At 35.4% G+C, this 26,154-nt stretch overlaps 1 protein-coding gene across 5 annotated transcripts in view; it reads left to right on the top strand.

Moving 5' to 3' along the window:
• LOC138710132 (nucleolar protein 12-like) overlaps positions 1 to 26,154 on the top strand; it is a 717,371-nt gene that overhangs the window by 504,326 nt on the left and 186,891 nt on the right. For 3 of the 5 annotated variants that reach the window (XM_069840765.1, XM_069840766.1, XM_069840769.1), the window contains exons 8-9: positions 3,121 to 3,375; positions 18,312 to 18,489. The exons of the other annotated variants lie outside the window; for them this stretch is intronic. The gene's annotated coding sequence lies outside the window, so the exon portion shown is untranslated. The remainder of the gene's footprint in view (positions 1 to 3,120; positions 3,376 to 18,311; positions 18,490 to 26,154) is intronic. 5 annotated transcript variants of the gene reach the window in all.

Below are 26,154 nucleotides of genomic sequence, written 5' to 3'. Positions count from 1 at the left end.
ACTTTTTCTTTTATCTATAAAATGTCGCTCTTTAATATAGTAATTCATTTTATTTTATAAAACAAAGTAATGTGATTTTTATGCTGTACTAGCTGAAAGCACCAAGCATTGTCCGGGTTTTCCTTTTTGCTTCTATTTTTAATTAAACTGGTTGTTATAGAAATCTCGGAAACTCAACTATAGACAACCAAAACGAATTGCCTTTACTAAGTTTTCTCGACCATAAAGTTGAATCTTTACTTCTTTGCCAAATGTCTACCAGGGTCAACTCAATATAATGCAGGTGCAGATCAGACACCGAAAAGAAAACATTTCATCATGTGCCTTACGATAAACTGTTTTTAATTAATTTATATATATATATATATTTATTTATTTATTTATTTATTTATTTATTTATTCTGACGTACTTAGTTCAGGCCATTAGATCTTCTCTTCCACACCACCAGAAATACAAATAAAATAATAGAAAAAGCCAAACTATAAACAAAGTAAGCCCAAACGAACATATATATAGGTTAGAGTCACACAAGATTTAAATGAATTAGCATTGTCTTCAAGTCCTATCTATACGCCCACTAAGGGTTGGCTCAATGTTCTACAGGTCTTACATTTAATATCTGCCTGTCGGGGACCATTACATTTCAAGTGACTTATCTTATTCATCGGCGTCAGCCTATTAATAAGTATTACAGCCTTTCTGCCGTCTCCTTTCTCCCCATCGCAAATGTGACGTTGTACAGAGACAGAGATAAAGTAATTATAAGATCTGTACATAGATCTGAAGCTCTGCTGACGTAAATGTCACGTAATTTCGTGTCTATGTGTGCTTTCACTTGAAATTCAGAGACAACTGACGATAAATAAGGAATTATCTTGTTCCCAGACTGAACCCATTGGGGTGTCATCGTGAGCCATAATTTATCTTTCTATCAGTCGTACCAAGAATCGGTATATATGTATGTAATTTAATTTATATTGAAAGGCTTTTTTATCCCTTGACCACTGTATGCCCGCTTATGTCATACCCGGTTTTTAAAATATGACTTGAGAATTTTGAATATCTCGCAAATTAAGATCATATTAATTATAATATTTTTTTATTTTATAAAGAGAAATAAAAACGTAAAATATAATTTCGCGAGAAGTCATTGTTTGACATAAAGAATAATGTTATGAGTGACATATATTTTACAAATTAAGATATTGTTCTTTCTATATATATGAAATTACAGGAAAATGGCTGGACGGATTTTAATGAATGACTCCACATTTTAAAGCTTATAATCCAAAGATTTGTGGAAAATAGTTTTCAGTGAAACGTCAATTTTCCTACATAATTTTCCTATTTTTCAAAATCCATCTGTCGTCAGTTTGGAGTACTAATAGTTATTCAGCATAAGACAAATACTCTCGCGATATGACCAGAGATGTTAAAGCGAGTATAAATAACAGCAAAAAAAAAAAAGACAAACACTAAAATAAACAATATCATGAAGACCACGACTCCAGAATCGCCAACAGATTCTCTCACATATAGGTCGATCTTCATTTGCAAATCAAACTTTCAGGAATAACTCCCTGTAAAGTTAATTTGAATAATTTCGAGAGAAAAAGTGTTCCAGGGCCGGGTATCGAACCCGGGACCTTTGGTTAAACATACCAACGCTCTCCCAACTGAGCTACCCGGGAACTCTACCCGACACCGATCCAATTTTTCTCTCTATATCCACAGACCTCAAAGTGGGCTGACAACCGTCAAGCAACCAACATTGAGTGCACACTAACTCTGTGTGACTTAAATTGTGGTTTTCTATTACGTACAGTGACGGTATTATGCAAATCAAGCTTTCAGGAATAACTCCCTGTAAATTGGATCGGTATCGGGTAGAGTTCCCGGGTAGCTCAGTTGGGAGAGCTTTGGTACGTTTAACCAATGGTCCCGGGTTCGATACCCGGCCCCGGAACAATTTTTCCCTCAAAATTATTCGATCTTCATTTGTCTCTATATTGGTTACTAAAAACCAGTGTTGCTAATTCAGCGGTTTTTCCCCTAGATCTAACATTTTTCGGCGCTAATTTAGCAGGTAAATTTTATGAAATTTGTATTGCTGATATATGGATATAGCGGGTATTTTTAGCGCTCACAGCAGCAAAATAATATAATTTTACGTTGACAATATACCAATTTAGCGGTTTCTGCACGACTTCACAGCGGATTTTTAAGAATCGTGTTGGCCACACTGCTAGAAACTTCAGAAACTTAATACGAATGTTTATCATGGATAAAATTTACAGATCTGATTCTCTGTTGTGTAAAACTGAAGAAGGTTTGTTGACATTATTTTCATTAAAAATGAAATATTACAGGTAATTGTGTATATTTGTCACTAATGATACACATTGATTATTGATGATATGAAAATGAAACCTTTTGAGGTTATGTAAATGAACTATGTACCCGGTACTCGTTGTTATGTTTACACAGTGGCTCCCTTCTGAAAAGAATTTTAATAATTTGTTACTAGATGTGATTCTAGTCAGTTTGTAATATATTTTTGGTCCAGGGAAAATATACATCTTTTATGATTATACAACAATGGCTGACTTCACAGCTTATGTGACGAGTACCGGGCGCTAGGAAACTTCCAGACGTAGAGAATAACTTACATTAAATCTCCATTTCTTTAATTTTCTGAGTAACGGCTACACATATACCTATGCTACTAAAAGCTACAAATCTTACGTTTGTTATTAAAAATTAAATACTTTTATAGTTATAAATCAAGTGATATGAGTCTTTTTCAGATATTAATGGCGGTGCGATGTTGATATTTATGTGTGTTTCGCGAACTATCCTAGGTAGAGGCATTATTAATTAAATGAGTCGTGCTTCCTATTCTGCGTCTTTAACTGCAGTATATCAAATTTATATTCCTTTGGTTTAATCAATCAGATTCGTGAACGCTACCAAGTATATCATTTTACTGTACGAAAAATAGCAGGCAATTTCATTTCTTTCTGACATGACGAGTTACGGTAGTTTATTTCCCACAACAAGCAACGAATAAAATGCTGAAACAATGATTTTAGTTGAATAATTTTATTTACAATTTACAGATTATACGATTCTACAATTCCGCTACAGCATTCGCCTCATTTCCAGCATCTCAACAATGGATTCCTCACAACAGCCTCTACTGTTGAAAATACGTGAGAAAATATTACTCTACCGAAGCGAGTGGAGACGCGGGCGTAATGTGAACTATCGCGACGACGCTATACGAACGCAGAAGTACAAGTGACGTTCTGGGCTGCAGGACTCCACTGGTCTTGGTCGAATAATACATACATAACTTACATCTCTGATATTCAGTGAGTATTCATTACGAGCTTATGACCAATAAATAAGTCATTCATTGACTATTATTATGCTAGCGTTTTAACGTGGCCAAAATCATGTCCAGCATTTACTGGTATCTAATACATTTCAAAATGTCATATTGTTGTCAACAGGTTTATAAAAATATTCCATAAACTAATCGAACTCCACCGGAACTATACAAATATTCACAATGAAAACAGCAGCTCCTATGCAATACCTGAACTCAGCTGCTGAAGAAGCAGGTAGTTGCCAATGTCTCCCGATCACAGAGTGGAACATCGCGCATACTTGCCCCAGGATTATGCACACACATTTTATTCCTGCCTATCGCCTTGCACATATCTGCCTAACAGGCAATTCTTGTTTCCCTCTCATTCTTCCTGCCAGTTGCAAAAGTCTAAACGACATTTTAACTGGCAACTGTTGTTTGCCTCTCATCATTCCTCACAGTTGCAAAAGTGGAAACAAGCTTAAGAGCTTTCTTTTGTAATTAAAACATTTCATCACAGTATGAACTATTGTTGCATAATGGGATACATAACAAATTAAAATCTGTAACTGTGCATAGTGTACTCGAAGTAAACATTTCATTAAGAAATTAATTTAAATCAACATTTTCTTTCTTTTATATTACCTATCAACTTTCTTTGCCAATACAAAAAATATTATACAGAGACATTATAACATGAACCGAGAAAATGGCAGGTTACTGACAGTCTGCAATGCACAGGCTGTTAGAGGTGCGGGTAGATCCTCAGTCACCATATGGCATTTACTGTAGTCACAAGTCGAGTTACAAAAGTCTTCATCCCTAAAGTGTAGTGATTATTATGTATTTTAATGCCCACCAAGAAAACTAGACGTAAACTCCGAATAAAGTTTCCATAGGCACCTGTCCCTTCTGTCCAAATAATTTCAAAACTCGCTGAAAGAAACAGCCTCAGTGAACAATCCAAAATCAAACAGAAAACGTAGTATTTTTAAACTATAAAAATTAGATGAGACTTGTGAAAGATTAGAACTTCAGAGTGTTGTTGATCAGAAGATGTCAGGTGTGTGTATGTGTGTGTGTGTGTGTGTGTGTGTGTGTGTGTGTGTGTGTGTATGTGTATGTGTATGTGTATGTGTATGTGTGGAGGGGGGTCCATTTCCAACAGTGACTGAGCATGAGAAGTCCAAATCATTGAACACATATTGTTAGTACTGTTATGTATTATACACAGTTTAGTATATACAGTTGCGAAGCTTGGGATGATTTTTTGCATTTCTCGCGATAGTTGCTAGCCACTTGGAGCACTGTGAGTACTAGGAACAATAGACTGTGTCACTGCCATCGTGATTTAATATAGGCAGACCATGTGACTCGCTTAACCCGATCACGGAGGGTGGCGTTTCAACCATATAAATTAGTTGCAATGCATGAAGAGTAACATATATTTCTATAAAATGTAGTGTAATTGCATTAATAAATTTAAAACAATGATTATGAGACACTTCAGATATAATTCACTTGCGAGTTAAGGTGTAATATTATTTTTGGTGTGAAAATTACGTTGTTCGTATATGTAATACCTGACTTTATTTGGATTAAATATTGCGAATTCTTGTGCATTCATTTATGCACGATTCAATGATTTTCAGTTGCACCGCATGGATATTTAGATATGTTGAAATTATAGGTTATGTTTACTGTACCAATACTTCAATATTCGCATTTATACATTATAATTAAGCATAAAGTGATAACTTGTAAATGCAATTTGTCTCTATTTCAGTTGTATTTATTCGTTTCTTATGGTACTCCAATCTGAAGTCTGATTAATGTACTATGTTAGTAGGCTAAACTAAACTAGCGCAGAGGTAGTTCCTTTGTACTCATATTCCTTGCATATATGGATCTGTGACAGGTTAGGTTTGGTTAGTTTTGGCTTTTATTATGTCTTGCTTATACGATTACCTGCACCTCCACAAAAAATCTCTTATAAATTCAACGATTTTCACTTCAGAAATTGCAGGAACTACCTCAGCGCTAGTCCCACCGCTTTATGAGTGCTGCCTTATTGGCCTTCGGACACTTGACTATATTGAAATACGGTAACCTCACAGCGCTATTACTAGAGCAACTAGATTTACAAAGTCTCCAATGCTCTGCCATTACATATGTAGGCCTATGTTATGTCATATGGAAATTATAGGTTATTATTTATATTCCTATATTCGCAATTATACATTATAATTAAGCATAATGTCATGTATGATACGACGCACATTCAATTTGTCTGTATTTTAATACTACAGTCGAGTACGTTCTGAATTATTGTATTAATCTATTTCCTAAGAGACGAAGTAACAATCGTACATACACTAATTTCATAGGAGTGGTATGGTAAATTTTCTATCTATAATTAAGGAAGGTAGATGTGCAAAATTAAAATCACAATATAAATTCTTTTTTATTAAACCTCAAAATAGCTTCCATTTTAAACTTAAAATGTTGATGCGAATAGATTATGTTAACATGTAAAATTCTCTTCACATTAAAATAACACAGTTTTGTAATTATTTCTGCGACAGATTATGCAATAAGATGTAAACGGAACTTATGGATACATTACACTAAATAAAATTTAGCAATGGTACACAATAAAGTTATAATATTTCACTGAGCTCCATACACTGAAATAGAAAACCCGAACATACATTATCATCTGCTCAGGAAAGGGTCTGTGCTGAGGCGATAGTAGCGATCCTGGTGGTCAGCAACTATCTGTGTATGCATATTTATTAAGTATTGAGCTTCGCAACTAACTGTGGTATTATAGAAGTGCCGCTGAAATGGTTAGGCAGACTGGAATGAGTTACCCATTATTTTCTCGCATCACATCATAATATTGCTGTAGAATGCATATATTGCATTTTGATTACTTTTAGTTAATTGCAATATTGTTGCTAGTCTTGCACATAAATGTCCGTGCAATGTAACGAGCACCATATGCCTGTGTTTTGTTTTCTCTCATAATACTCACTTCAACTCCATGGTCTTGAAAAAGCAGGCATACTCACAGTGCTACAGACAGCTTTTATAGCACTATAGCCGAACGTGTTTCAATTTGTAAACACGAGTCTGGTCCTAAAATTACACCTTATTCTAATTCCATGTCATTTACACAACAGGGAACTCTTCATACCACTCAACAAATTTCCTCCACTATGGCTGCTGACACTTTGTAACAAAGAAAATAAATCAACTATGTTTTCCAAAAAAGTATCTACAATTTAAAATGTGTCCCAAAACTGACTGTCGTGTGTTCCATCACTCGTCACTTGTAAACGTAAATCCTAATCCTGATGTTGTCTGGTAATGATTTTCTTCCCAAATAAATATATCCTTCGGAATATATATATGATAAGACTTTCTTGTGTTAAATTCTAACGTACCTTGTTTACATGTTTCGACCTATTTATGGGTCATCCTCAGAACTGGTTGTTGTTGGTCTTGGCGCCTCTTGTTTTCTTTTCTGTGAGGATTACAGCCACACAAACATATACAAACTCAAATGTAACATCTGCAACAACTTCTACATAGGACAGACAGGCAGATCATTTCAAACACGTTACAAAGAACACATCACAGCCATAACAAAATTACAAAACACCTCCACATATGCAGAACACATCACAAATGCTAACCACGCCCACACAGACATGGAAATACTACACATCCAACCAAAAAGCCAGAAACTAAACACACTAGAACAATATGAAATATACAGACATACGGAAACACATCCCAACGAAATTCTCAACACACAACTCAATTTCAGAACACACACACTCTTTGACTCTGCATTATACCACATGAACACACCCTCACAGGAAACAAAACAAGAGGTGCCAAGACCAACAACGACCAGTTCTGAGGATGACCCATAAATAGGTCGAAACATGTAAACAAGGTAGGTTAGAATTTAACACAAGAAAGTCTTATCATACATATTTCGAAGTGATAGTGTTAAAAGTTGTGTAATCAAGATGTAAAATATATCCTGTTCCTACATTCCTTGATAAACTTATAACACCACTCATGTAATGTTATAGTCTCTATACTGAAAGTTATTCATTACACATTGCATCTCCATCAACTATTCCTGCAACACCTTCTCCTTACAAAATACTGGGCCTAATGACGTCAAACATTTAATACTATGAGCCTGCTATTAACACTTGTAACATATTGGATACCGTACTGAAAATCACTGACAATGAAATTAGCTTTTATACAGTTTGCAGTATGTCTCTTATTGTTAAGAATTATTTCTCCTCTATTCCTTTAGACACACACACACACACACACACACACACACACACACACACACACACACACACACACACACACACACACACACTGCCTTCTGATTGAACTGTGTGCCTCTGACAAAATGGAACTGTGAAGGAAAATATTAGTCTCTAAGAATGACTGAACGGATAGCAAACTGAAGACAAGTGTTGTAAATAGAAATGAGACCTATGTCAATAAATATTGCCATCCAGGAGTATACATTTGAAGGTGTATCCCAATTCAGATACCTTGGACTTATTATTAATAATAACTGTGATGTGAGTGGTTTTGTCAACGACAGAATACAGGCTGGAAATCGGGCTTATTACGCTAATCTTCCACTGTTTAAAAATCAGTTGTTATCGAGGATGACAAAGATTAAAGTTTATAAAACATTAGTTCGTCCTGTAGTTACCTTTGGTTCAGAGACATGGACATTTACAAAGAAAGAAGAGAACTCCTTAAGAAGTTTTGAACGGAAGATTCTGCGTAGAATCTTTGGCCCAGTCAATTATCATCAAGGATGGAGGATACGCTCCAACAATGAACTTCTTAACCTGATAGGAGGTCAAGATGTTGTAAAATTTATGAAAGCTCAAACACTGAGATGGCTGGGACATGTAAACAGGATGCCTGAAACACGCACTCCTATTAAAATGTTAAAGGGTAGACTATATAACAGGAGGAGAAAGGGTAGACCAAAGTTAAGGTGGATGGATGGGGTATCCAAAGATCTTAAAATTATGGGAGTGAGAGGATGGACTAACATGGTAAAGGACAGAGTAAGATGGAAGGCTGTTGTTAAGGAGGCCAAAACCCACCCCGGGTTGTAGCGCTAACTGATGATGATGACCTATGTAAATAATAGATTCTAGGAAGAAGGACATTGCTATTAAATTCATAAAATAAGAATTTATAATAGAAATAGGACGAAGTATAGTAAATAATGGATCAAGGGAAAGTTAATCATAAGTAGGTAATAGCAAAACAACAAAGGTATCAGCAATAGGAATGTAGTGCTTCAATAGAATTTAGAAATGAGTGCATCATTAGTATGAAGTAATAAAGCTAATCTGTATTAATAATGGAACTATAGTGCTAGATATAAGAAATTTGGTAAAATTACAACGGAGATATAGTACAACAGTGCACAGATACATATTAGAACGAAGGAACAGAACACGACAAAGCACATTAAACCTAAAGCCTGTTGACCATAAGTAAGAAAATTCACTATAAATCGAAAGATAATACGTAAATTAAGAGACAAATTCTAAGTATAATAAGAATATAATGCATGTAATATTACTTTGTAATGGGGCATGCTGTATAAGAAATTAAAAAAAAAAAAACACACACACACACACACACGTAGGCTATTTACAGTGCAATTAAAAAGTTTAATACATTTCATGCAATAAACTTGTATTTAAATAATTGATTAAATGGCGATCTTACTTGTGTTAATTATGTAAGCATGTGTGGCTTACAGCTGTTTCGGTGCTACTTGACACCATCCTCAGAGCCTACTGGATCTTGGCGCTATCTCAACTTCGCTGCCTGTTGTGTGGGTGCGTTCGTGTGATGAAGAGTTGTATCAAATAGTGTGTGTGTTCTGAAATTGATCTGTGTGTTGAGAATTTGATTAGGGTGTGTTTTAGTGTGTTTGTATATTTCGTATTGTTCTAGTGTGTTGAGTTTTTGGTTTTTGGGTTGTATGTGTAGGATTTCCATGTCTGTATTTATGTTATTGTATGTGTGGTCAGCATTAGTTATGTGTTCGGCATATGTAGATGTATTGTGTCCTCTGGTTATTGCTTTAATGTGTTCTTTGTATCGAGTTTGGAATGATCTGCCTGTCTGTCCAATGTAGTAACTGTCGTAACTATTGCATGTGAGTTTGTATACACCTGTGTGGTTGTATTTATTTGTTTGTGTTGTTTGTGTGTTGAGATGTCTTTGTAGTGTGTTTTCTGTTCTGTATGCTATGTTGTATTTCTGTTTTCTGAATGAGGATGCGATCTTGTTTGTGTTTTTGTTTTCATATGTTAGTGTGATAGCTTTCTTGTGTTCTTATGTTTGTGTTGTGTTTTGTGTGTTTTTGTGTTTGTTGAGTTTTTGTTTTGTCTTCCTTATGATGTTGTCTATTATGTTTGGGTTGTAACCATTTTCTTGTGCTATGTATTTGATTGTGTTCACTTCTTCATTGTAGTGTTGTTGGCTCATGGGTATGTTGAATAATCTGTGTACCATTGTCCTGAATGCAGCATGTTTGTGTTTTGTGGGATGATTAGATGTATTGTGTATGTGTGTGGTGGTGATGGTGGTTGGTCTTCTGTATATTTTGAAGGTGTGTTTGTTGTCAACTTTTGTTATTTGAGATAGCGCCGAAATCCAGTAGGCTCTGAGGATGGTGTCAAGTAGCACCAAAACAGCTGTAAGCCACACATGCTTACGTAATTAACACGAGTAAGATCGCCATTTAATCAATTATTTATATTCAAGTGTTAAAAGTTGTGTACGAAAGATTCAACATGGATTATCAAAACTTGTATTATTTAACTAAACCACTCACCCTTTCAACCTTGTCTTCTCCTCACATTGCAACTCTTTGCGTGTCTAGCTGTATCATGCAACCAGGACACTGCTGCAGATATGATCACACCAATCTGCGACATGAAGGAAACATCACTGCCAGGCAATCAAGCAACATAATACCATCTACCCAAGGAATCAGCCTGCAAACATAAGCAATGTTATAGCTCCAATATCTGTATGTTTCAAATCAACAATGCATCAAAGATATCAAGAAATACATAACAAGACAAAGCAAATGAAGAATGCCAAAGGAAAAATATTCATAACTAGAAAATCAAACATTACAAAATGAAGAAAAGATGAACAACAGCCAAAGAGGAACATACCCGGCCAAGGACTGGGAAAAGTGAAAGACAAGAGGGTGAAATAATAAAAAAAAAAATTACTGAAATGGAGTCTATCATCTTCTATAATTTCATCTTGCTATATGCAGGGCTGGGCAGTATTTGAAATACATTTGTATTTTGTAATTTGTAAGGATTTTCGAAAGTATTTTGTATTTTGTACTTAAATACATAAAATTGATGTATTTTGTATTTCAAATACTCAAAATACTTTCTTCTTCTTCTTGTCCTTCAAGTTTTGGATTTGGATTTGAAGAATGAACTTTTGTCTTATTTTTCTACCCATTTCAGATGTGCTACCCATACACTTAGTTTTCTTGCCACAACTGATTACCTTAATGCCATAAAGAAATCTCCAGCAGCATCAAGGATCCATCACCCAACACTTGCTAAATGTTCATCATTATGGAATGCGTCTAGGAGACTCAAATCCTCAGAAATTATATCAGATGTCTTGAAATATTCATTAAAGTTTCCTTGCCCAACTCGATGGAATTCTCTTCATGACTCAATCTCTCAAATATTGCAATTCAAACATGATATAAACAGTATATGTGAAAAACTGGGATTGCCAACCTTCAAAGATGTTGAGTTTCAGTACCTTGAAGAACATTGTGCAGTTCTGAAACCCATTGCCGTAGCCCTTGATTTAATGCAAAATGAGAAGACGTGCTATTACGGCCAACTTTTGTCCACATTAATTTCCCTCAAAAATAGATTACATATTCTGTTACCTAGTAATTTATGCCATCTATTCCAAGTAACTCCAATCCTAATAAGTTCACTTTCATCAAGATTTAAAGCGATGCTTGATCTGATCCCAGAAGCTAATTGAGCTATTTTGGCAGCTTGCTTCCACCCATCATTTAAGATGAGATGGCTACCTGACACTGCCTCACCAAATGATAAGAAGAGGATACAGAATATGTATGTGAAATCAGCTGAGCAGTTCTCTGCTACGCCTTTGGTCAGTTCAGACGATGAAGACGATGAAAACAATTTTTATGTTTTCAATTCAAGTACAACAGACTTTGAAAAGCAAAAAGAAAAGAACTTGTCTACTGTGGAATATGATCATCATCATCATCGACGCTACAGCCCAGTTTGAGCCTCGGCCTCCCTTAGAACTCTCTTCCATGCATCTCTGTCCCTGGCAACCAACCACCATCCTTTAATTCCCACTTTCTTTAAATCCTCTAACACTCCATCCATCCATCCATCCATCGCAGTCTTGGTCGTCCTACACTCCTTTTTCCTTCAAATTTATTCTCCAACACTTTCTTGGGTATCTCATGATCTGCCATCCTTTGCACATGTCCTGCCCATCTTAATCTTGATATTTTAATGACTGTAACCACATCAGGGGACTTACATAGTTGGTAAAGTTCAAAGTTGTATCTTATTCGCCATTCTCCATTATCACATATTGGGCCATATATCTTCCTTAGAATTTTGGTTTCAAAGGATCTCAATCTTGACATATGAGTCTTTGAGAGGGTCCATGTTTCACTGCCATATGTTAATACAGGTTTTACCAGAACATTATAAATATTGCATTTTGTTTCCCCTGTAAGAAGTCTTGACTTAAAGTGCCTCAATAATCCAAAATATGCTTTATTGGCTTTTGAATTCTTCTATCAATTTCTTCACTAATATCATTAGTGTCATTGATTAAGGAGCCCAGATATACAAAACTAGAGATCCTCTGAAATTTATATTGATTAATTTTTAAGTGGGTTGTTGTTGTCAAGTCCCTTTTTTGTTTTTTACATCCAACAATCATGTACTTAGTCTTCTGTTCGTTAATTTTCAGCCCCATTTTTTGGGCTGCTGTTTCTAAAGCAGTAAATGTTCTCTTAACATTCTCCACAGATCGACCAATGATATAACATCAGCATAGGCCAGTATTTGGGATGATTTGTAGAGTATTGTACTTCTAGTTTGTATATCTGCATCCCTTATCACTTTTTCAAGGGCAATATTAAATAAAAGACACGCTAATGAGTCACCCTGTCTTAGACCCTTAGTTGTTTGAAATAAATCTGATAGTTCAGATTGGATCTTTATTTGACACTGACTGTCATCCGTGCATGTTTTAACTAGTCTCACCAGCTTCTTCGGAATGTTCAGCTCTACCATAGCCTTATAAAGCTCAGCTCTATTGATGCTGTCATATGCCGTTGAAAAATCAACAAACAAGTGATGAGTTTTAATATTTTGTTCATATGTTTTCTCAATAATTTGTCTTAAAGTAAAAATTTGATCAATTGTCGACTTTCTGCTTCTGAAGCCAGCTTGATATTTTCCTATGGCCCTTTCTGTGTATGGTAATAGCCTGTTGTGCAAGATTCTGGAGAATATCTTATAAGTGGTATTTAATAACGTTATTCCTCTATAATTAGAGCAAATCATCTGGTCACCCTTCTTGTGTAATGGGCATATAACTCCAATTCTCCAATCATCAGGAATCATTTCTTGTGTCCATATGTCCTTAATTAATTTCTGTATGTCTTGTATTAATTCATTACTGCTACTCAGAAGGAGTTCTGATTGGATACTATCCATTCCTGGTGCTTTGTTTTTCTTTAATCCAATTATTACATCTCTTATCTCTTCTTCGGTAGGTTCATCAATATCATCATGATCATCATTCCTATAATCGTTATTATTTATAATACATTGTAGATCATTATGTTCCTTGTTTAAAAGTTCCTTAAAATGTTCGGTCCATCGTTTTAGAATTTCATTCCTTTTTGTTAAAATCATACCTTCATTATCCTTACACATAGTGATTCTAGGTTTAAAGTTTTTCCTATCGGAGTTGACAATTTTATAAAAGTGCTTACTATTGTTTGTCCTTCTGAAGTCTTCTAAGTTTTCCATACGCTGGTTCTCATATATCCTCTTCTTTATCCTATGAACTCTTTTCTCCTCTCTCCTTTTAATTCTATATTCTTCTTTAGATTGTCTTGTGCATCCTCTTTGTAGCATTACGGTATAAGCTAAATTCTTCTCTTGTGTAGCCAATTCACATTCCTCATCAAACCAGTGATTTCTTTCTGGTTTATCAATTTCTCCTAATACACTTACAGCTGTTCTAGTAATTATATTCTTTATTCCATTCCATTGTTCATTTATTGTCACATTATTTGCTGTCGTGTCATTCTTCCTATTTCTTAGTTGCTCCTCCATTTGCTGCTTGTATAACGTTTCAGTTTTCTCATTTTTTAGCTCTTCAATGTTGAATTTTACGATTTTCCTGCTGTTAACTTGGTGTGTATTTACATTTTTATGATTTGATATTCTTTGTCGAAATTTGGATATAACCATAAAATGATCTGAATCCATATTAACTCCTCTGTAAGATCTAACATCCATCAAGCTGGATATATGTCTCTTATCTATTAGAATGTGGTCAATCTGGTTCACAGTTACTCCGTCAGGGTGTTTCCAGGTACCTTTGTGGATCTTCTTATGACAAAATATTGTACTTCCTATGACCATTCCTCTAGAGGCTGCAAAATTTATTAGCCTACATCCATTGTCATTACTGACATTGTGGAGGCTATGTTTCCCAATGGTGGTTTGGTATACACTTTCTTTACCAACTTGTGCGTTCAGATCACCTAGTATAATTTTAATGTCGTTCTTGGGACAGGAGTCGTAAGCTTTATCTAATTGATAATAAAAACTTTCTTTTTCATTATCTTGCTTGTCTTCTGTCGGAGCGTGGACATTAATTAGGCTACAATTGAAGAATTTACCTCTAGTTCTAAGGATGCATATTCTATCACTTAAGGGTTTAAAGTCCATGATAATATGCTTGACTCTATTATTTACTACAAATCCTGTACCAAATTGATGTTTATGCTTGTTACAACTATAGAAGACCGTACATTCTTTCTTCTCAATGACTCCTTCACCTAACCATCTCACTTCCTGTATTGCTATTATGTCCGCAGTACATATTTTCAGTTGTTCAATCAGCGTTTTCAATGCTCTTGGTTTGTATAATGTTAGGACGTTCCAAGTACCAATCCGTAGCTCATTTACCTTTTTCAAGACAGGTTGCCAATGATTAATCCGTCCGTTTACTAATTCTTTGGGTTTCATAGCAATAGTTTTTTACAGGGTAGAGTCGCCAACCCTACGCCTAACCTCCCAGCAATCCTGAGGGGACGATGATTTTCTGTCAGGGTTTACTCCCTTAGCTGATAAGTCTCAATTATAGCGTCAAGGACTCGCTTTGCGCCCTCACATGGCTTAGCGTTACCCAGGGACCATGACGTGGACATGCATGTGTAGGACTTGGTAGGATTAAATGGCGTTTCTCGAGTTTTAATAGTTCACAACCATCAGCAAATTGTGAACCCTCGAGGCCACATACTACCCCTTTTGTCCCCACTGTGGAGTATGAGTCATACAATTATTCAATGGCAAAGGGACAACCCTGTGCACTCTAGAGAATTACCCAACAGTGAAACAAGCTTTTATAAAGTATAATACCTGTAGAAAGACTGTTCTGTTTTGCAGGATTTATTCATTTATCAGCAAGGGGATCCTTACCGGTATTTGATGAACATTTTAAGAAACTGTTTTTTTTTTTAAGGGAGCAGTAATTATTCAGATGTAGCATAATTTCGTTGCTGCCTGGGAAAAGGAAGAATGTTCAGTTACAGAGTTTATATGAAACTTCGAGATAAAAATACTTTTAATGTTAATATAATATTTTAGATTTTCAGTAATATTCTTACTTCTTTATATATTACATCGAGTATTTGAAATACAAATGTATTTTGAGTATTTGAAATACAAATGTATTTTGGTTAATTTTTTAAAAGTATTTTGTATTTGTAATTCAAATACTATTCTTTGAAGTATTTTGTATTTGTATTTGAAATACTTTGATGTCAGTATTTTGCCCAACCCTGGCTATATGAATATCTAGTATTCGTGGAACTGACAGTGAAGTTTCAACATTCCTTATAATTGGGAAATAGGTAATCAGCTTCAGAGCTACAATTCAACCAGATACTGCTGTCATGTGCTTCTGACTCCTTGAGAGGTTACCAGACATAAAGTCCTGGATTATAATGTCCACGTTGAAAACGTCCAGAGTCAAAATGTCCACAGTTCTATAATGTCCACTTCACTCTGATGTCCAGAACCATAATGTCCATAGCTCTATAATATACACTATATCCATTGTTCAAGGTAGTTATAATAATCTATGTGAAAATTTTCAAGTACAGTACAAACTGAAATGTTTGAAGATGGAACGAAATCGTCAGTTAGTGCCATCACAGAAGGGTAAGCCGCCACTTTCTTTTCATGGGTACCTGTACCAACGTTATGACTTTAATAGAGATAGGACGAAAATATATTGGCGATGCAGAGAAAGAAAATTTGTAATGCTGCAATGATAACTAACAGCAACCTGCATAACATTTGGGTTTTGTGGGATGCCACAGATAAGCATTTACATAGTGCCGATTTATACAGTGTATAAAGCGTGAAGGAAATGAAATTTGGAGACAAATATTGCAAGAAAGAGGGGGGCATACACAAATTAAAGAGCCGGTGAATAAAATGTATATGACGAATCAAAGACAAATTCTCCAGATTGTGAGAAACTACAACAGGCACAAATAAAATGGAGAAATTCTCATATAGCTACCTTAAAAGTATTGGTTACCATCTTAAAAGTGGGGCTCTAGTTCCCGATGAATAATAATACTTATTTGTATGTGTTATGGAATAAAATTTATTGTGTTCTATTCAAGCAGAATTAGCCTTTGAACTTGGACATTATGGACGTTTGACCTGGACATTTTCACCATATGGACATTTTGACCTTATGGAGATTTTATCATATGGACGTTCTGTAGTATGGACTATATACGGTGGAAGCCCTTGAGAAATGAGTGGCAATGCAAGCTAATAAGGTAAACTGATATGTCTCTCATAAATAATTACCATTCACTTCCTGCTATTTAACAAAATTCTGCAATATCTCTGTACAATTTATCACTATCCATTCATTTAGGAGGAAAGACCTCCACCAAACTTTCCAAGATTCGTCCATTTTATTATTCATTGCACTTGTTCCCAATTCTTTCTTATTAACTATCAAGACTATCAACACGAAACCACAGTCTAGTATACACAGTCACGTAGTAAATATGCATCCATAGATAGTTGCTAACCACTAGGATTGCTACTATCACCTCATTACAGACAATGCGAAATAGTACCGGCACAGTCTATTGTTCCTAGCACCCTCACAACTCAAGCTTCGTGACTGTATATACTAGACTGTGGTACTATGGACTGTGACGAAACTGTCAACAAGCCCTCATTACTGCATAACCTGCAATGTCAGTGGCATACATTAATATCAACACTCCTGGTAAACAAAGGTTAACAGTACATTGCAATGATTCCAAATGGAACAGAAAGTACGTTACATGTGATTCAGACTCTGCAGTTGCAGTGAAAACTACCTATCATAACGAACTCATTCACTATAGACATATGGATGACAGCTTATGGCACGAAGAATTTGAAAGCACAAACATTTCTTTTTTTTTTTTAATGAATAACATTTTGTGTAGACTCCATTCCATTAGAAATTGACCTACTCAAAACTAGACTGATTTGGAGAAAAAGAAAAAAAAAAAAAAAAAAAAAAAAAGGGGAAGAGAGTCCATACTTTTTGCTCAATGTCTTTATAACTTTGCTGACATGATTCTTTGGAGTAAACTAAGCAATTTTTATTATTCAAATTTGAAAGTAGAATTTGCAACCACAAACATAATTTTTTTTATGAATAACATTTTGAACAGACTTCATTCCATTACTAATTGACTTACTGGAAAACTTCTGTTGAGAAAATCATCCTCTACATACAGACAATTTTACATATAATTATTTATCTTCAAAAATTCAAAACATATCCCACATTAGAATATATCTGCATATTCATGGAATTATATAATTATAATCAATTCAAAATAATAATTTTAGTTTGCAACATAGCCACAGTTTTGAGCTTGGTATCTCAATGAAGTCTTTTGCCCAATTTGAAGTCTACATTTTGTCCGTTGGAAGAATAATAAATGTCAGAAAATGTGAAATAGAAAACAGATAGGGTAAAGTCGGATGAATCGGGTCAGTAACCAAATCGGTCATTTTTAGAAATTTCCTCCTTATCACCAAATAACAAGTACGGTACATAAGGAAGTTCTACCATTTAGCGTCAACCATGAGAACTTCATCTACAAGTTGAAAACAGCAAGGCATCGGAAGTCATGTTCGTTGTTGTGTTATTATTAGTTGAAGATTGTGCTTTTTGAGATAAGGCATGAAAATATTTTACTTTTAAAATACTATTGAAATGATATTCAAGTAAGTGATGCAATTCGTTTTGTAATTTATTGCGCATTTGTAACATAATACATGCATGTGTTTGAAGTAAGGCTATGGCATTGCCAGCGCTGTATTGTCCTCTTGCATTAGAACCAACCCTCTAAAATGAAATGTTGCGTTTTGGGCGAATAGGGTCACTAAAAACAGTGAAACGGGTCAAAATTTTCTGTACTCATTTTTTTTACATTTTAGTTTATGGATTGTGTTATGATTACAGATGGGGAGGTGTGAAAGAAAAACGACTACTTTGTGGACAGAGGACGATATGAAGAAAGTGATTAAAGCTTTCCAGGAAGGTAGAAGTCAGCGCCATGCAGAGGAATTATTTGGAGTTCCTCATTTCTGCCATCAGAGAAGACTCCAAAGTGGGAAAGATCTTTCAGAAAAATTGAAGGGTGGGCAAACTGTATTTAATAAAGCCAGGAAAAAGAATTTGTTTCTAGAATATTGAGACTCTCTGCTTGTTTTTTTCCATTGGACTCAAACGATGTGCGTAAAGCTGCCTATGAATCCAATAAAGTAAAGCATAACTTCACTGAAGCAAAGCAAATGGCTGGTAAAGCATGGCTAATAAAATTCATGGAAAGAAATTTCTTTGAGAAAAGCGGAAGGACTTTCTTCAGCTTGTTGCAGTGATCTTAATAAAGAAGATGTGATGGACTATTTTTCATTTTTGAGGAAGACCAATGAAGAATTTGACTTGATGGACAAACTGCAGATGATTAGAATGCGGATGAATCTGGTTTCCCATTAAACAACAAATCAACAAGGAAGGTATTCACCGAGAAAGGAAGCAGAACGTATATGCCCAGACGTGTAGAAAAATAAGGGCTTGTCACCATCTTAGCTTGCACTAATGCCATAGGAAACTTCATTCCTCCTATGGTCATTTTTAAAGTAAGAAGCATCTACCTGAATTCGGAGATGGTTTGTCGACTGGGTCTCTAGCAACAATGACAGAATCAGGGTGGATCAACGAGGAAAAGTTCCTGATGTGAACCAGAGTTTTGCAAAAGGAAACACCAACAAGAGAATCCAGAATTAACCACATCATCGTCATCACCATGTGAGTAATCAGAATCCAGCGAAGAAGAAGATAATAATAGATCATGTGGACTATGCAAGATCAAATACAGTGATGCTTTATCTGTTCGTCTTGGTGACTGGATTCAGTGCCAAGGAAAAGGAAGGGAATGGTATCAAGAGAAATGTGTTGGGGCAGAGGGAAGGAAGAAATTTGTTCGTTGAAGATGCGTTGTTCTTAAGTGATATGTGTACTTTTCAACTGACCCTATCCAACCACTACTTTGACCCGATTCATCCAACTAGAGAAAGGCGAATAGGGTCATGCAGAGCTTTACTAAAATGCAGTTTAAAAGACTCTAAATAGTATTTGTGCAATCTTAACTAGTGATACGTACAGGTTAAAGTGCATAGTTTGTAACTGCGTACAATAAACAACGTTGGTATGAACATGTGTTTTATAATTAAGAGATTTCTCTTTTCTGACCCAATTCATCCGACTTTACCCTACTGAAGATGGTGTAAGGTGTACAAAGTATAGTGCGCTTATTACTATTATATGTGTCCAAATAATTATAAAATTATTTAGATAATGAGTAAAAATTATATATTTTAAAAAAACTACAACAAAGGAGATTCCAGATGACACAAAAACAACATTATTTGCTAAAATTTTGAAGAAATCTGACATTTCTAAAATCGATATGTAGCTTACATCAAATAACATTCAGAGCCAAGAGGAATTCTCACACTTAGCTGAAGTGAACAAGTCTACATACAAGTGCACTGGATTTGCTCGACTTTATTGGTGATTATTAGTAAACATGCAGGAATGCTACAGTGAAAAGGGGGGTCTCTGAGCCCCTTCGTTCTGCTTGTGTAGAGAAAACTATGTTTTGGAAAGTCAAAATGACCAATTTTTTAATTTTTTCCGGCCTCTACCATCCATATGCCAGAGGACAGAGGGTTCTCCTTTACTCTACAGATAGAGTTCAGGGAGCTCTATTTGCCACACTTATCGCCTTTATTGTCATTACACATACAGCAGAGTTATGGCAGTGAGAATGTTGGCGGCATGGAATAGCCTTGGTATTCTTTTTTAATCATGACTTGAATCAAGTTTCTTCATGGGCAAATGAGTTCGGACTTAGGTTAAATGCTAGTAAGTCACAAGCTGTAATAATTGGACATAAGAGACTACTGGACACAATGAACAACAGACATATCCCAATTATTACCGTAAATAACGCCACTAGTCTGTGCCATTCTGTCGTCAGAAACCTTCGCATTTTCTTGGACGAAAATTAAAATTGGGAATCCCAAATAAAGGAAATATCCAAGAGAGTGTGCTATACCATGCATTCTCTTAACCCATTCAGAAACTTCCTCCCACCAGAATTAAAACAGACTTTAATGCAAACCCTTGTGCTACCACTGTTTGACTATTGCGACATAATACTTACAGACTTGACAACTGACCTTTCGAACAAGCTGCAGCGTGTGCACAATATGTGTGTCAGATTCATCAGCAATGCTCACAAATTTGACCATATTACACCCTCGTTCAAATCTTTATCCTGGCTGCAACCCTAGATCATATATGTAACAGATATGTCGGGGTTATAGGCTTTGAGGTTAACAACTTTTGTCAGGTTTACTACGCTGCCATCTAGTTGTTACATAAGGAGTCACGTCTTAATACTCATTTGAATTGCATTAGCGACTGTGCTGCCATCTCGTGTTCGTTTACGGCGGACGGGTGGCGATCCTGGCGGTTGTTCTCTTCAAAGTGCTGCCGATTCTAACGTAGTGAGGAGTTATCTGTTACATATATGATCTAGGCTGCAACTTAGTAACCATAGAACACTTCATTCGCTGTCTCTTCTGTTTCGAGTTCTCCACACTTCTATTCAAAATTATCTTTGTTCCCGGTTTAACTACTTATCCTCCAATCACAATCTAAACACCAGGTCACAGGAGAGCCAAATCCTATAGAACATCCCACTATTAATCCTCTTTTATTGTTTCAGTCCCCTGTGAATGGAATTTTCTACCTCAGAAGATTAGGGGCTGCCAGACAATAACCACTTTCAAGAAAAGGCTAAATGATTTCTTATGGGCGCATTCAAATTTAAGTTATAATTGAATCAGTCATTTCAAAAAGGTCATGAGTCAAGAAACTGAAATTTTACAGGAGAAAGAAAAAACTACCTACAGCGTAAACTACCTAATTTTTAATTCTCATACGACTGTCAATGATTAAAACATTTTCGAGGAAAATATTGCATTATATATTTTTCATTTAACATTTTTTGTTTGGCATAAAACACATTTTCAAAATCAATGACTCATGACCTTTTTGCAATGAACGTTCACATTTTACCAATTAATAAAATATATTTTTAGCAAATAATGTTCTAATCACATAAATTGTTTAATGCACTAATTGCAATGAATGAGAACACTTATGTGTACTATTTTCATATTATACAGGGTGATTCACAAGGATTTACCGTCCTTTACAGAGGTTATTTCTGAAGACATTTTGAACAAAAAAAAAATGTAATATAATCATAGTTCCTATTCTCAATATTTTCAGAGTTACACTAATTTAAATTTGTTTGTAAAATATGTTTTTTCTTTAGTTTGAAGGTAAAAGAATAATACAAATAGAGAATGAACCATTCAGAAGTAGCAGTTCTTTAATTGGCAAGTTTTATGATTTTTTTTTTTTTTTTAATGTACCGAAGTACATATGATATTTCCATGCAAATATTAAATATTAAAATATATATGATATGCGTAAATCACTTCGTGATTTAAGACGGCACTTATTCCGTCGGATCCCGGCCAACTAGTCACTCATAACGAGTACACCTCAGCACATGTGTGGACTTCAGTCCTGTGTTCATAGACATCTATGACGTAGTGCAGAGGGCGGCCACTAGAGGGAACCCAAGAGTTGGAACTTAATCTGAGACGATTCTGTCCGATGCCGGGATGGATATCCGGTGTGGCTTAGTGGATAAAGCATCAGCACGTAGAGCTGAAAACCCGGGTTCAAATCCCGGCGCCGGAGAGAATTTTTCTCCGTTCCATTACTCTTTCATCGTAAGTTTTATGAAGCTAAAAATATGCTGTGAAGTCCTCAGTTGCTTCGTACAGACATCTTTTTCTATTTTAAACTAAAAAATTACATAATTCTAACGCACTTATCACAGCAGTTATTACAAATCACACCATTTCCACCGACTTAATTATTTGCAATTCAATTTTGCATCCTAATTTACAGTCTTGGAGAATTTGCAGCACATTTTAAAAAATGTCGCCGCACACTTGTAAACTGCACTCGTCATGCTATGTAACTGCATACGGCTATCTTTGATTTCCGTAGTGCTCGCGTTGGCTGCTGACTGCATGCTGACCAAGATCACTCCTTCACAGAAATGCGTTCCAATAACGAAACGTAAATCTGTAAATATTGAGAATAGGACCCATGTTTATATGATATTTTTTGCTTAGAATGTCTTCGGAAATAAGCTCCGTAAAGGACGGTAAATTCTCGTGAATCACCCTGTATAGCTGTATTTTATTTAGAACAAGAATGAACTCTAATGAAAATCTACACACTTTGGATAGAAGATAGATTGAGAAAGTAGTTGTTTGTTTGTTTGTTTGTTTGTTTTTAGTCCTTCTGATCATTTTCAACTTCTTTTCCTCCTTGTCTTCGCCTTTTCTGAAGTTGATCGTAAAACTCTGTATACTCAGTTGGAATATATGTACTTCTTCACCTTAAGAATGTTCCCATTTTTTTTTTTCATTGATAGGCATCTGTTTTAATGGGTAAGCCAACTCTGTAGGAAGTACAGGATTCTTGTTGTAACTGTGAAAGAGATTGAATTTCTCTTTGCCGGCACCATCGATGAACTGTTAACTTTTTACTTGACCAGGGCAGCTTGAGTTGTATTCAAACGCCATCCACTTAGAAGGAGAAAAAGACATTTTATGTATCTTGGGAATTTTTCCCATACTTGATCAGAGAGAAAAGTCTTCTTGTAATAAATAGACCAACATAGCTTAAGTCCAGTACAGGCACAGCATCAGTGGTTTCTCCTGAGAACTTACAGACACCTTTTTAATCATAACATATAACTTTTTATCAGTTTCTTTACAGTCCCAGAATCCCTGTCGTTTGGTAGGAAGCTGTGACCTCTTATTGGAAAGAGTAACGTTATATAATTTGTAATCACTTTGTTGTTACAGTGGATAAACAAAAGCGGATCATTGTGTTTTTATTTTGACCGGTGCACCTGTCAGACGATAATAGATGCAGCTCAGTTATATTCTGTGGAATATGTTGTTGTTTTCTAATGCCAGGCGTTTGACAATAAAGTCATTTGACCTCTTGCACTCCAATATTTTATTCTGTGGAATATGCTTCTGGATGTAATGAAACAAAAATGAACATACGTCATTTTCACCTTTGTGTGCTTCTTCTTCATGATATACATAAAAATGTTCTATATAGTAATATCTGGCAGCGGCAAATTTTGCATAAAATCAAAGGTCAATCCACAAACATTATTCCCTTTTAGAATAAGTTCAGAAATTTTATTAATATTGGCATACAATTTTTCTGACTTTCTACGGTGAACCCTCAATTCTGCTATTGCAGCTTGCTTGACAGACTGCAAGATGGGAACTGCCTATTTTAGCTGGTAAAACTTGAAGAATCGGATTCTGACATCTATCCATAACAAAATCTTACCTTCAGATATGAGTATTAAAGTTGAAATTAAAAGGATACAGGAAACACTATTAACCCATTATATCCCAACATATGAAATATCATACGAGAAATACGTAATTTTGTTTATTCAATTAACAATGTAAATATTGTTTGTTATGAGGGTTTTATCTGTTATTATTATACAAAAATGTTTGAATTTACCACACAGAAAGTTTCACCTTTTGTGAAACTGTCTTTTGTCCTTTAGTACAGTAGACAATATCAAGATGTCAATCAATGGAAGCAAAAACGCACCAAGGTAAACAATTTTGGCTTTATTTTATATAATACTACAATTTTCTTGCTTTCTTATGTAATAATATAAAGAATGATCTTTATTGCTTCTATAATCCCTATTGACAGATAGCTCCATTACATTATTGTAGTAGGACAAGTTGAATTGTTGTGTATGATAAATCATACGTTGGGAAGTAACGAGTTTCGTATTGTTCTAGGGTTCTGGAAACCAGTGAAGATATTATTTTAATTTTATTGGGTTATTTTACGACGCTTTATCAACATCTCCGGTTATTTAGCGTCTGAATGAGATGAAGGTGATAATGCCAGTGAAATGAGTCCGGGATCCAGCACCGAAAGTTACCCAGCATTTGCTCATATTGGGTTGAGGGAAAACCCCGGACAAATCCTCAACCATTTAACTTGCCCTGACTGGGAATCGAACCCAGGTCACCTGGTTTCACTGCTAGACGTGCTAACCGCTATTCCACAGGTGTGGACACCAGTGAAGAGATATTTAATGTATTAGAAGAATTTGGATGGGAATGATGAAGTAGCGCAAGACATAAGAAAAGTACCTCAGAGTAATTGGTTCTTGTACCACCATGTGATTGTATAGATAGCGACCAAGATGAATCTAGAAATGACCAGGAGGGGAGGAAGCACATTTTCTAGATTTATGGAGAGGTGTTCTGAGTCAGGAAATGGAGGTGCAATCTGTATTTGATAATTTTTCCAAGGTACTGAAACTTTGTACAGATAAAGAAGATTCACTTTCAGGTCATAACGAAACATAAGGAACAAAAAGCAAGAGTAGTGTACACAAAAGACCTAAGAAAGTAAAAGTAGATGAAGTTCAGAGAAAATATACTGAAAAAATTTGGATTCTAATAATAGTATTGCAAAAATACCTGATTCCATTCCTACATACTGTATATAAGTAGTTTACACAATAAGGCCGCATCTATTGATATATTCAGACATATAATTGATGCAATTGTTGAACACATTGTTAGAGAAAGTGTAAAATATGCATGAAGAAAGAGTTTCATGATCCAGTTGCCCTCAGAAGATGTATACAAATACAAAGCAATTTTGCTTTTATCTGGATACTGAAAATTATGCATCGTCGTATGTACTACTGGTAGAGACGACCTGACACCAACAATGCTCTCGCGAGCAACGCAATGTAAAGAAATTCCTTCAATCAGATACATAGATGTTTTCACTTGAATGGTAACAATACCAGAAGACGAAATATATAAGATCCGGCCACTTATTTACACATCTCAATGATAAATTTGGAAGCTTCATTGTCTCGCTAGGGAATAAATTCTCTCTGGACGGACCTATGGAACCATACTATGGGCATCACTCCATGAAACAATTTATTCGTGGAAAGTCCATTCGGTATGGATACAAGTTGGTATCTTGTTCATCTACGGGTTACCTCGTTAGTTTTCAACCCTATACTGGTGCAAGTGATAGAGAAGAAGGCAAAACACTTGGAACTGCTATTACCGAAAGACTATAATATATTGAATTCCTTCCTCAGAAATGTACAGTTTATATTGACAGGTACTTCAATTCTCTTCCTCTTCTCAAAACCTTGTCAGAAAATGGTATCAACTGCATAGGAACTACACGTAATGATTGAGCGGAGAAAGCTCCATTACACGATATGAAGAGAGATCCCAGAGGTTCATACCACGCACTGCAAGATGACAGAAATTGGATAACACTTATCAAGTGGCATGGCAACAGTGTGGTTACTGTAGCTACCAACATAGGCAATGACAATGTCCTGGGACTAGGAAAATGTTCTCGAGGGAGTAAAAATCAAAAGAAGTGTGGAAAGTGTTCTAAGTTTCGATGTGTGAGATGTAATGTTGGTTTACATCCAAAGAGCAGTTTCCTGCAATACCATTTGCAATAACAATATATTTGCTAACACGAAAAAGTGCCATTGTTTACAAAATGTATCACTTATTATTGTTATTAATACATATGT

The sequence above is a fragment of the Periplaneta americana genome, chromosome 12 (genome assembly GCF_040183065.1).
Source record: "Periplaneta americana isolate PAMFEO1 chromosome 12, P.americana_PAMFEO1_priV1, whole genome shotgun sequence".
In the NCBI taxonomy this organism is placed as follows: domain Eukaryota; kingdom Metazoa; phylum Arthropoda; class Insecta; order Blattodea; family Blattidae; genus Periplaneta; species Periplaneta americana.
The sequence above is the reverse complement of the archived record's forward strand: the minus strand, read 5'-3'. Positions and strand labels throughout refer to the sequence as shown.